This window comes from Symphalangus syndactylus, chromosome 21, assembly GCF_028878055.3.
Source record: "Symphalangus syndactylus isolate Jambi chromosome 21, NHGRI_mSymSyn1-v2.1_pri, whole genome shotgun sequence".
Classification (NCBI taxonomy): domain Eukaryota; kingdom Metazoa; phylum Chordata; class Mammalia; order Primates; family Hylobatidae; genus Symphalangus; species Symphalangus syndactylus.
The window spans coordinates 25498669-25506573 of NC_072443.2; the positions used below are offsets into that span (position 1 = coordinate 25498669).

At 41.3% G+C, this 7905-nt stretch overlaps 1 pseudogene; it reads right to left on the bottom strand.

Moving 5' to 3' along the window:
* Window positions 1-5022: 5022 nt before the first annotated feature.
* Window positions 5023-5512, bottom strand: LOC129471196 (large ribosomal subunit protein eL32-like; annotated as a pseudogene).
* Window positions 5513-7905: the final 2393 nt, after the last annotated feature.

Sequence of the window (7905 nt, forward strand, 5' to 3'; positions counted from 1 at the left end):
GTTGAGACAAATGTCAAGTGTTGCTCTTGTTCATATTGTTGACCAAAGTAATCGGGGATTTAAAGTTCTGAATTACTAGTGTCTACCTAGCTCAGCACCTAGTTCTGTAGCATTACAGAATCTCAGACTCAAAAAGACTTAATCCTCCTCCAGTGTCAAATGATTGTCCAGTGCTTTAGAAAATCTTGCCAAAGCTTTTCTTTGACAATGACTAAATATTAGAAAGTATTCTTTTTTTTTTTTTTTTTTTTTTGAGACAGTCTCACTCTGTTGCCTAGACTGGAGTGCAGTGGTACGATCTCGGCTCACTGCAACCTCTGCCCCCCGGGTTCAAGCAATTCTCATGTCTCAGCCTCCCAAGTAGCTGGGACTGCAGGCACATGCCACCACGCCCAGCTAAATTTTGTATTTTTAGTAGAGACAGTGTTTCACCATATGGTCAGGCTAGTCTCGAACTCCTGACCTCAGGTGATCCACCTGCCTTAGCCCAAAGTCCTGGGATTACAGGCATGAGCCACCACGCCCAGCCTAGAAGGTATTCTTTTACTAGTGTCTTCTGTCCATTAACCATACGTATGGATTTAGACCATAAAGAAAAAAACGTAATCTCACTTCTACTTAATGGCTTTCTTCAAATATTTGAAGTTTTTTTCTTTTTGTTTTTTGTTTTTTGTTTTGAGATAGAGTCTCGCTCTGTCGCCCAGGCTGGAGTGCAGTGGTGCGATCTCGGCTTACTGTAAGCTCAACCTCTTGGGTTCACGCCATTCTCCTGCCTCAGCCTCCCGAGTAGCTGGGACTACAGGTGCTCGCCACCACGCCCGGCTAATTTTTTTGTATTTTTAGTAGAGTTTCACCATGTTAGCCAAGATCGTCTCGATCTCCTGACCTTGTGATCCGCCTGCCTCGGCCTCGCCTCCCAAAGTGCTGGAATTATAGGCGTGAGCCACCTCGACTGGCCTGAATTTTGTTTCTACCCTACACTTCTGCCTGCCCCCTCACAACTTAAATATCTCCACTTGATAATTTATTGGTATTTTTAACTCAGTTTGCCTTCTTTGTTTGCATGCTATGCGTTGTCAACACATTGTAGTTGCCCAAACTTCATTTCTTTGGTTATCATGAATTTTAAGACCACATAGTTGTTTTCTTTCGTTTTTTATCACTTTGACTTTGCTGACCATTTTGCTCTCATGTGGTTAGTGCAGCTTTTCCCTTTAGTTTCCTCTACTTGACAAGAACTTGTCAGATATTTCCCTTTTAGAAATACGTTTTTTTCTTTCTTTTCTTTTTTTTTTTTTTTTTTTTGAGACAGAGTGAGTAGCTGTGTCACCCAGGCTGGAGGGCAGAGTGCAATCTTGGCTCAGTGCAACCTCCATCTCCCAGCTCAAGCGATCCTCTAGCCTCAGCCTCCTGAGCAGCTGGGATTAGAGGCACATGCCACCACACCTGGCTGATTTTTTTGTTTTTTGTAGAGATAGGCTGTCGCCATGTTGCCCAGGCTGGTTTCAAACTCCTTGGCCCAAGTAGTCCACCCGCCTCAGTCTCCCAAAGTGCTGGGATTATAGGCATGAGCCACCCACGTTTGGCTAGAATATATTTTCTTAACTTACACAGTGCTCCTGCTTAACAGGTCAGGTCCTGGTTAATGGAAAACTTGAACTACATGTGGAATTAAGATTCGTTTCTAGTTTGACTAATAAATAAAGGCTATGAGTTTCAAGGTTTTTTCTCTTTTTTAAGTTTTTTGTTTTTGTAGAGATGGTGTCTTGTCAAGTTTTTTTCTTATATCAAGGTTGCTTGACACAGTGAAGGGATGGCTCAAATTATATTAGTGGCTAAGTAAATACTACTTTTTAATTTTTTTGATTTTCATTTTGAAAAAACTTCAGACTTACAAAACATACTGCAAAAATATTACAAAGTATTTTCATATACCCTTTACTCATGTTCCCCAAATGTTCTTTTCCAAAACCTCAGGACAATTGTAGAAATCAATAAATTAACATAATTGCAATATTATCTGTTATACTACTTTATACTATTCTACAGACCTTCAGATTTGCCCTGCTAATATAACCCTAGTCCAAGATCTCCTTCATTATCACTTTGTGGATTTTCATCTTTTTTTAGTCTCTTTTAATCTAGGACACTTTGATGTTTATTGTTCATGACCCTAGACGAAAGTACAGGCCAATTATTGTTATTTTTGAGACAGAGTCTCGCTCTCACTCTTGTTTCCCAGGCTGGAGTGCAATGGCGTGATCTCAGCTCACTGCAACCTCTGTCTCCCGGCTCCAAGCAATTCTCCCTCAGCCTCCTGAGTAGCTGGGATTACAGGTGCGCAGCACCACACCCGGCTAATTTTTGTATTTTTAGTAGAGATGGGGTTTCATCATATTGATCAGGCTGGTCTTGAACTCCTGATCTCATGATCCACCTGCCTCGGCCTCCCAAAGTGCTGGGATTACAGGCGTGAGCCACCGCGCCCAGCAGGCCAATTATTTTTAAAAGGTATCTCAAACGTTAGGTTTGCCTGATGTTTCCATATGATTAAATTCAGTTTATGCATTTATGCAATACCTCAGTATTTCATTCCTGCTATAAGAATTCCATAACTAAATTATGGTTGATATGAAACTTTGAATAGGTCAGTAGAAACTACAAAATAACCCATGTAACCATGACTGAAAATAAAGTATTTTACCCAATGAGGAAAAAGATTATAACAAGAAGCTGAACAACTAAGTAATGCAAAGAAAGCGACATTCAGGGAACGCAAGTAATAGATATTGGAATATTTGCAAATGATTAAAGCAAATATAACGAGATTGACTTGGGAGTAAAAAGATGTGCATGTGTGGGGATAAAGGTTATACTGTACTTTTTTTTTTTTGAGACGGAGTCTCACTCTGTCGCCCAGGCTGGAGTGCAGTGGCGCGATCTCAGCTCACTGAATGCTGTACTTTCTGCAAAGTTTGGCTATGAACCTAAAATTACTCTTAAAAAGTTTACTAGCAACAACAAAAGAGGTATGCCGGATGCTATGGCACACCTCTGTAATCCCAACACTCTGGGAGGTCAAGGTGGGAGGATCACTTGAGTTCAGAAGTTCAAGACCACTCAGGATAACGTAGTGAGACCTGATCTCTACAAAAAAAAATAGCCCATTATAGTGGTGCACACCTGTAGTCTCAGCTACTTGGGAGGCTGAGGTAGGAGGATGGCTTGAGCCTGGGAAATTGAGGCTTCATTGAGCCGTGATCACACCACTGCACTCCATCCTGGGTGACAGAGCAAGACCCTGTCTCAAAAAAAAAAAAAAAAAAAAGTGAATGTGCGACCATGGTTTGACTTGGAAGATTCACAAGGTTCCTCTCTTCACCATGAATATAAGTAATAGTTGGATATAAAATCTCAAGATATTGGTAACATTAACATTACCGTAATGCTCTGTGTGGATGTTAATGTAACCCTCATTTTATATGTAAGTATAATTTCCCCTAACAGGATTTAAGTGTAGTCAATTATATTCTTGTGGGACCACTTTGAGAAGAAAATGTCATTTTCCCAGGTAATTTTAAACACAGGTGTTTCTTCCGTTTTATTCTTATTTGAATTTTATACTAGCCATTCGCCATGTCATGCTCCAAGGAAGAGAATTGGGAATATTAAGTATTGATTTTTACCAGATGCCTTGCTTTCTCTGGTAGGAGTAATTTAAGAAGCAACTGCTATTCTGTATTAACTCTTAAGACAGGGCTGGTGGTACCACCATGATGAAATGGAGAATAATGGTAACAGCCATATCTTGCCATATAAAAAGCTAATTAATTCTTTTGCATGGCTTCTTTGTTACAGACAGAACTATTAGAAAATTGGGAAGCTTAAAGATGAAGGGCAGTTTTAAATATTAATCTGGAAGTAATATGTGTAAGACAGAAAGGAAAGTAGGGAAAGTATTTCGGATATGTTGTCGGATTCAGTTTGCTAGTGTTTTCTTGAGGATTTTTGCATTCTTATTCATAAAAGATACTGGTCAGGCCGGGCGTGGTGGCTCACGCTTGTAATCCCAGCACTTTGGGAGGCCAAGGCGGGCGGATCACGAGGTCAGGAGATCGAGACCACGGTGAAACCCCGTCTCCACTAAAAATACAAAAAAATTAGCCGGGCGTGGGGCGGGCGCCTGTAGTCCCAGCTACTCGGAGAGGCTGAGGCAGGAGAATGGCGTGAACCCGGGAGGCGGAGCTTGCAGTGAGCCTAGATCGCGCCACTGCACTCCAGCCTGGGCGACAGAGCGAGACTCCGTCTCAAAAAAAAAAAAAAAAAAAAAAAGATACTCGTCTGTGCTTTTCTTATGATGACTTTGGTTTGGGTATCAGGGTAATACTGGCCTTATAAGGTGAGATGAGAAGTGTTCCCTCTTCTGTTTTTTGGAAGGGTTAATGAAGAATTGGAGTTATTTCTTTTTATACAAAAATTTTTAATTGAGGCAAAATATATATACATAATTTACCATCTTTACCATTATTAAGTGTACAGTTCAGTGGTAATACATTTATATTCTTGTTTTTCACCTTCATCCCCCACCTCCCCTTCTTCGCCTGTAATAATCACCAATCTACTCTCTATTCATGAGACCTACTTTTTTAGCTGCCACCTATGAGCAAGAACATGTGATATTTGTCTCTGTGTGTGGCTTATTTCACTTAACAGCCTCCAGTTCCATCCATGTTGCTGAAATTGACAAGATTTCATTCTTTTTCATGGCCAAATGGTGTTCAATTGTGTAAATACATCACATTTTCTTCATCCATTCATCTGTTGATGGGCACTTAAGTTAATTTCATATTTTGGCTATTGTGAATAATGCTGAAATATACATGAGAGTGCAGATATCTCTTTGATATATTGATTTACTTTCATTTTGGTATATACCCAGTAGTGGAATGGCTGGACCATATGGTAATCCTGTTTTTAGGTTTTTTTTTTTTTACAGTTTTTATGGTTTCATTTAAACACAAAACGTGCACTTATATAAGCTTTCTATTAACTTTCTGCGTTGTACAGCCTGGCATTGGGTTTGGTGACTGATGGCCCGCTGGGCTTCTCTTTCCAGGATGGCTTTGCGGTTCTTAGAGGAAACATTGTGAGTGATATCAGCACAGTAAGATTTGTTGCACATCAGCAGCACTTCCAGCTCCCTGACGTTGTAGATCAGGAACTTCCGGAAGCCACTGGGCAGCATGTGCTTTGTTTTTTTGTTGCTCTCATAACCAGTGTTGGGCATCAAAGTCTGGCCCTTGAACCTTCTATGAACCCTGTTGTTAGTACCTCCGGGTTTCTGCCAGTTATGATTAATTTTGACGCATCAGTCTGACTGCTGCTGGATGAACTTCTTGGTCCTCTTTCTGACGATCTTGGGCTTCATGAGGGGTCTGAGGGCAGCCACGATGCCAAGGAGATGGCTGCCACCTCTGTAGGCAACACAGAGGAAGAGGGTGCTATTTTTAGTTTTTTTGTTGTTGTTTGTTTGTTTGTTTGTTTTAGACGGAGTCTCGCTCTTGTCACCCAAGCTGGAGTGCAGTGGCGCCATCTCGGCTCACTACAAGCTCCGCCTCCCGGGTTCACGCCATTCTCCTGCCTCAGCCTCCCGAGTAGCCAGGACTACAGGCGCCCGCCACCACGCCCTGCTAATTTTTTGTATTTTTAGTAGAGACGGGGTTTCACTGTGTTAGCCAGGATGGTCTCGATCTCCTGACCTCGTGATCCGCCCGCCTCGGCCTCCCAAAGTGCTGGGATTACAGGCGTGAGCCACCGCGCCCAGCTATTTTTAGTTTTTAATTTTTTGTTTTTTGTTTTGTTTTGTTTTGGTTTTAGGCAGAGTCTCTGTCGCCCATGCTGAAGTGCAGTGGTGCGATCTCGGCTCACTGCAGCCTCCGCCTCCCGAGTTCAAGCGATTCTCCTGCCTCAGCTAGGATTACAGGCGCATACCACCACACTTGGCTAATTTTTTGTATTTTTAGTAGAGACGGGGTTTCACTATGCTGGCCAGGCTGGTCTTGAATTCCTGACCTCAAGTGATCCACCTGCCTCCGCCTCCCAAAGTGCTGGGATCACAGGCGTGAGCCACCCGCCCCCGGGCAATTTTTTGGTTTTTTGAAGAACCGCCGTACTGTTCTCCATAGTGACTTTACTAATTTGCATTCCCACCAACAGTGTATAAGGGTTCCCCTTTCTTCACTTGCTCTGGAGCATCTGTTATTGCCTGTCTTTGATGCAAGGCATTTTTACTGGGGAGAGATACTATCTAATTGTGATTTCGATTTGCATTTCTCTGATTATTAGTGATGTTGGGGATTTTTTCATATATCTTTTGGCCATTTGTATGCTTTCTTTTGAGAAATATCTGTTCAGATCTTTTGCCTATTTTTAAATCAAATTATTTGGTTTTTGTTTTTCTTGTTTTTTGTTGTTTGTTGCTTTTGAGTTGTTTGAGCTCTTTATATATTCTCGTTATTCATCCTTTGTCAGGTGGATAGTTTGCAAATATTTTCTCCCATTTTCTGAGTTGTCTCATCACGTTATTGACTGTTTCCTTTGCTGTGTGAAGCTTTTCAGCTTGATATGATCCCATTTGTCTATTTTTGCTTTTGTTGCCTGTGCTTTTGAGGTCTTACTCAAAAACTCTGCCCAGACCAATGTCCTGGAAACTTTCCCAATGTTTTCTTCTGCTAGTTTCATGTCTTAGATTTCCGTCGTTAACCCGTTTTTATTTAATATTTGTGTATTGTGAGAGACAAGTCTAGTTTTGTTCTTTTTTTTTTTTTTTTTTTTTGAGACTGAGTCTTACTCTGTCACCCAGGCTGGAGTGCAGTGGCACAATCTTGGCTCACTGCAACATCCACCTCCCAGGTTCAAGCAATGCTCATGCCTCAGCCTCCCAAATAGATGGGATTACAGGCACCTGTCACCATGCCCAGGTAATTTTTGTATTTTTAGTAGAGACGGGGTTTCACCATGTTGGCCATGCTGGTCTTCAACTCCTGACCTCAGGTGATCCACCTAACTTGGCCTCCCAAAGTACTGAGATTGCAGGCGTGAGCCACCGCTCCCAGCCCTCAAATGCATTTTTGACATCTATTGAAATATATAGTTTTGTTCTTGATTGTGTTAATGTAATGTATCATGTTTATTGATTTGCATATGTCAAATCATCCTTGCCTCCCTGGGATGAATCACACTTGATCATAATGAATGGTTCTTTTTTAATGTGTGGCTGAATTTGGTTTGCTAATATTTTGTTGAGAATTTTTGCACCTACGTTTATTAGGGATATTAGCCTGTAGTGTTTCTGTTGCTGTTGTGTCCCTGTCTTGTTTTGATATCAGGGTAATGCTGCCCTCTTAGAATGAGTCGCTCCTCAATTTTTTTGAAGGGTTTGAATAGGATTGGTATTAATTCTTCTTTTAATGTTTAGTAGAATTCAGCAGTAAGCCTGGGAAACATACTGAGTCCCCATCTCTACAAAAAATACAAACATTAGCGAGGCATGGTGATGCTTACCTGTAGTCCTAGCTACTCAGGAGGGTGAGGTGGAGAGAGGATCACTTGAGCCCAGGAGGTGGATGCTGCAGTGAGCCAAAGTTTCACCACTGCCCTTCAGCCTGGATGACACAGCAAGATACTGTCTCAAAAAAAAAAAAAAAAAAAGAGTTCAGCAGTGAAGCCATCAGGTCCTGGGCTTTTCTTTGATGTAAAACATTTTATTGCGGGTTTCAATCTCATTACTTGTTATTGGTTTGTTGAGGTTTTCTATTTTTCTATTTCTTCATGGTTGAATCTTGGTAAATTGTATATGTCTAGGAATTTATTGGTTTTGTCTAGGCTTTTGAATTTTCTATCAGG